Below are 6,000 nucleotides of genomic sequence, written 5' to 3'. Positions count from 1 at the left end.
TTCACCTTCACACCAGCCTTGGTGTTGAATAGAGCACCCAGGTAAATCATCACCTGAGTTGGGGTTAGGAGGCTCTTCTCTGTATTTACTAACCACCCAAACTCTCTCAGAGTCCTCAGAAGAATCTCCTTGTGGTCCCGTAGCTGGGCTTGATCGGACGCTAGCAGTAGAATGTCATCCAAAAAGTGAAAGACTCGAAGGTGCCAGGGCTGAAATTAGAACTTTTGAGAATATCCTTGGTGATGTGCATAGGCCAAAAGGCAGGCATTGAAACTGGAGATGTGTTGAGCCTATTGCCACTCTCAAAAATCTTTGGAACGCTGGTAACACGGGAACATGGAAATAAGCATCTTGCGAGTCTACCTATACCATCCAGTCTCCTGGTTGGACCATCTGGATGATCGTCTGCAAGGATTCCATCTTGAACGAGTCGAGCTGTATGAAACGATTTAACCTCTTCAGATCCACCACTGGTCTCCACTCTCCACTCTTCTTGGGGATGAGGAAGAGAGGAGAATAGAATCCCATGAATCTCTCGGAGGGAGGGACCGGTAAAACTGCCTGTTGTACTACAAGAAGGTGAAGATATTTCTGCAGAGCTTCCGCTTTCTGCTGTGAAGTTGGACTTTTTGTTAGAACTAACGAGTCCTGTGGGGGCACATCTTGGAAGGTCCAAAAATGGGTAAAACGGACTGTAGAAACCACCCACGGATCTTCGCAACGACTGCCCGATACCTCCGCAAACCTCTTCAACCTGGCTGCAGTGGCCTTTTGTCAAATGGACTTTGTCCCCTCCTGATTATTGGAGAGGCTTCTCTATTTGCCTTTAGAAACGTGGCCTGAGTACTCCTCCTTTTCTTTTTGGGGTCTCTGCCTTGTCTAAAGTTGGAGAAATTCCTATTCCTGGAAGCTTGGAATTTTGTTGATACCACGTGTGAATGCCTCACCCTTCTATCCTGGGGAAGTAGCCCCAACTTCCCTCCTGTCACTAATCCATAAAAGACATGGATGAGCGAGTTTGGGATGGAGGAGCTTTACTGGGCTGGACAGATTCTTGACCTCAACCCAATAGAACACCTTTGGGATGAATTAGAGCAGAGAATACCGAGCCAAGCCTACTCGTCCACATCAGTGCCTGACTTCACAAATGCTCTCCCTGGAAGAATGGTCAAGCATTCCCAAAGACACACACCTAAACTTTGTGGTCAGCCTGCCCAGAAGAATTGAAGCTGTTGTAGCTGCAAAAGGGTGGGCCAACTCAATAGTGAATCCTCATTGACCACCAAGGGGAGACGTGCTGCCCATCATTGAGCACCAAGGAGAGACGTGCTGCCCATCATTGACCACCAAGGGGAGACGTGCTGCCCATCATTGACCACCAAGGGGAGACGTGCTGCCTATCATTGACCACCAAGGGGAGACGTGCTGCCCATCATTGACCACCAAGGGGAGACATGCTGCCCATTGACCACCAAGGGGAGACATGCTGCCCATCATTTACCACCAAGGGGAGACATGCTGCCCATTGACCACCAAGGGGAGACATGCTGCCCATTGACCATCAATGGTATGAACGTGCCCTGGAGTTAAAGGCTAAATGCATCTTTAAATAAAAATAAATGTATAAAATGAAGAAAAAATGTGTACCCTTCACTTACTTTAGATCGAACAGCAGCCCAGCCATACTGGATCATTCCAGTCAGAAGGAAGAAAGAAATGACTGCAGATCCAGAACTTCCGATTGCCTTTTATATTGTTTCACAAAGATAACACCAAAGACACCAAACTATGGTCATGTGGACGCATTTCACACATACATCTTGTGCTCATTCCAGTCATCTGCAACGAGATATTGGTAACAATAAAAAACACAAGGAGGATGATATGGGGCTTTAGGCCCCAATTATTGCATTAACAACCTTTAAAACACACTCAATTGTAATATTGACAAGCTAGGCATTTTAAAACAATAAAATGCTTTCCTGGCTTCTAAAAAAATAAAGCATTCAGCAGTGAAAATATACATCATTTTCACATTAAACAATATGGTTCTAATGCTAACTAATAACCGTACTAAAGCCTAACAAAAAAATAAAAATAAATCAATTATGTGCATTGTGTCTGAATACTGCTCTGTTGGGACCACAAAGAGCTGGAAACCAACGGGAAATCAATTGCAATACATTCTATGCTGCGCCAGGCTGGGCATGAATCAGCAGCAAAGGGCAAATTAATGGCATTGTATACAAACAATGCTACAGTGGGTTTGGGAGGGGGTCCTGTCGAAAGCCTAGCTGCAACAAATGGGCAGCAAGAAATCTATGTGCATTGCATCTGAACACTGCTCTGTTGGGACCACAGAGAGCCTGAAACGGGAAATCAGGGGCAATACATTCTATGCTGCGCCAGACTGGATATGAATCAGCAGCAAAGGGCGAATTAATGGCATTGTATAAAACCAATGCTACAGTGGGCTTGATTGTGCAACACATCATTTGCATTTCATATAACTGGCTCCCCTAGAGCAGCCAATCACTATCTGCATTGCTTATGAATGCTGCTTTGTTGGGACCACAAAAAGCATATGCGCAAGGTGAAATCATTTGCAATGCATTCTACACTGCTCCAAGTTGGGCATATAAATGAGTAGTGGAGGGGAATTAATGGCATTGTAAACAAACAATGCTTCAGTGGGCTTGATTGCACAACACATCATTTGAATTTCATATAAACCAAAGGCCGGCTCTAGTAGAGCAGCCATTTGCTATTTACATTGCCTATGAAATGTGCTCTGTTGGGACCACAGAGCATATGCGCAAGGGGAAATCACTGGCAATGCATTCTACACTGCTCCAAGGTGGGCATACTAATGAGCAGCAAACGGGTAGTTAACAGCATTATATACAAACAATGCTACAGTGGGCTTGGGAGGGGGTCCTGTCTAAATCCCGCTCTAGCAAATGGGCAGCAAGTGATATCTATGTGCATTGTGCCTGAACCCTACTCTGTTTTTGCTTGCTACTGGCTACACTATACATGGACATTACTGAATAGTTTTCATTGAAAACTTTCATATGGTTTAAATTATGGACGTTTAAACCTATTTGTGTGGGAATGGCATGTGCCATACCTTTTCCCCTATGGGGAGAAGACATCTTGACCCAGTCCCTAAAGTCTGAACCAAGAATAGGGCACGTTGATTTTGGCCTGGCCAAAGTTTGTTGGCTGTAGTATGGTGCCCTCATACTCTAACCAAGAAAAGCTAAGAACCATTCCAAGATCAAAACACCGAATTCACAGGAAGAAAGGATGAATAGTTAGAATAAGATCTGCCATTCACTTCATAGGCCATAACCAAACATTTGGACTGCCTGCCATGTTGCCCTAGAAGCAGTTGGAAGAGAGACTGAATCAGATCTAGCCCGGCCTTCTCAGAGGAATGAGCACTCTTCCGCAAGTCCAGCACGAACTGAGATTGACCCAGTCCCTCAGCCTTCTACTTCAGAACAACCTAGCAACCAGACTAGAGGCTTAATTATAGCTTACAATTGAAATGTAAGATGGTCTTCCAACAGCCGCCCTTTACTTCCAGAGAGCGGGGGCTCTCTGTAGACTTTCCCAAGAGGGATCAGACTGAAATCCCTGCTCTCTTTCTTATTCCTAACTCCATCCAGCAATATTTTTGGGTCCACAAAATTCAGTGGGTAAACCCAAGCAATGAGTTCTGATTAAAGCTCATAACTCAGGCAGTTGATTGAGCTATATACTTTTTCATTCCTAACGCAGTCAAGCAATATTTTTGGGTCCACAAAATTCAGTGATGAACCCAAGCAATGAGTTATGATTAAAGCTCATAACTCTGACACTGCTTCTATAGCATGTTAGACAATTTATTTTATCATCCTTAACCACTTAAGGACCGCCGCATGGCAATGTACATCGGTGCAATGGCACCAACAGGCACAAGGGCAGCACAGTGGTGTAGTGGTTAGCACTCTCACCTAGGAATAAGAAGGGTCACTGGTTCAAATCCCAACCACAACACTACCTGTTCTCCCTGTGTCTGCGTGGGTTTTCTCCGGGTACTCCGGTTTCCTCCCACAATCCAAAGACATGCAGATAGGTTAATTGGCCTCTGTCCAAAATTGGCCCTAGTATATGCATGGGGACCTTGGATTGTGGGCTCCTTGAGGGTAGGGACCAATGTGAGTGTGCAATGTACAGGAATAGGGACAATTGTAGACACTCACTCAGGTTGGACTGGTGTCTTTTTTCAACCTAACTAACTATGAAACTATGAAAGCACGTACATGTACGTGCTTGCCTTCCAGCTGGATGCGGCGGTCCGTTTCGCTTCAGGAGCGATCCGGGATGAGGGGATGGCCGTTGGTTTTTGGCCATCCCCTCTCGATCGCCCCTGGCGAATGAGAAGCCTCCCCCGCTGTGTATAGTAAACACAGGCAGGGAGGAAGTGATGTCATTCTCCTCGGGGCGGTCTTATTGTCCGGACTACGAGGAGAACAGTGAAAGTAAGTGTGCACCAACACTACACTGACATGTAGGCACACAAACCCCACCCCCCCCGATCGCACCCCACCCCCCCTCCCCCTCCCAGTCACAGTGTCACTGATTGCAGTGATCATTTATTTATTGATCACTGCATTTAGTGTCAGTTGTGACAGTAAATACTGTCAGGGCAGTTAATGTTAGGTCCAGGGTAGCCCCCTACCCCCCCAATAAAGGTTTAACCCCCTGATTGCCCCTAGAGTTAACCCTTTCACCCCCTTTTGCCAGTGTCACTAAGCGATCGTTTTTCTGATCGCTCCATTAGTGTCACTGGTGCCGCTAAGTAGCTAGTTATTTTTTTTAGGTTACAAAAGAAATTAGAAATCTGCGCTTAGTAAAATAAAATAAAATAAAATGATATAAAAAACAGCAGCTGAACACTATAACCCGGATACTGGGCACACAAAAGCAGAAAAAAGTAAAAGTGCAGCGCTTGCCCTCTTAAATATAAATGTGACTTAATAGGCAAAATGTGTGTTTATGGAAAATGTGAAAAACCTAAATAATGTGAAAAATCATTAGTGAAAAATACTTTGAAAACCCAAATGTCCAATGAAGTCAAAAGAAATTAATCTGTAACTCAAATGTCCATTAAAGTGAAAAACCAAATAATCATAAAAAATAATGTGACACAATATAAAGTCCCATGTGAAATATAAGACAAAAAATGATGATTGATCTTGTATGTTCAAAACAACAATAATAATGCTTGACCACGTGGACCCTTCACCTCTGTAAACCAATAATGAATGGAGGCTTACCAGATCTCCAGTGACCCCCTGTTAAACATAGACGTTTCGATAAGGAAGCCGAAAGCCGACCCAATCGTTCGGTGCAAGAAGCCGGGAAACGACCCAATCCTTCGGATATCACGTAGTCTCCAAATACACTCGGATCCTCTCTTAGGCCTCAAAACGTCATATCACTGGTGCTGCTCCTGGATAATGCTAATGCACCTGGGGTGATTAGGGTGTGCCCAGGCACGCTGCGTGCCTGGGCACACCCTAATCACCCAAGGTGCATTCATTATTGGTTTACAGAGGTGAAGGGTCCACGTGGTCAAGCATTATTATTGTTGTTTTGAACATACAAGATCAATCATCATTTTTTGTCTTATATTTCACATGGGACTTTATATTGTGTCACATTATTTTTTATGATTATTTGGTTTTTCACTTTAATGGACATTTAAGTTACAGATTAATTTCTTTTGACTTCATTGGACATTTGGGTTTTCAAAGTATTTTTCACTAATGATTTTTCACATTATTTAGGTTTTTCACATTTTCCATACACACACATTTTTCCTATTAAGTCACATTTATATTTAAGAGGCCAAGCGCTGCACTTTTATTTTTTTTAGGTTCACCGCCAGGTTTTTATAGCGCTAGGTACCCCGATATACTACCCAATAACGGTTTTAACCCCCTGATT

This window comes from Lithobates pipiens, unplaced genomic scaffold (genome assembly GCF_037356315.1).
Source record: "Lithobates pipiens isolate NorthernLeopardFrog02 unplaced genomic scaffold, aLitPip1_a1.2 Scaffold_61, whole genome shotgun sequence".
Taxonomy (NCBI): Eukaryota; Metazoa; Chordata; class Amphibia; order Anura; family Ranidae; genus Lithobates; species Lithobates pipiens.
This window is presented reverse-complemented; position numbering follows the sequence as displayed.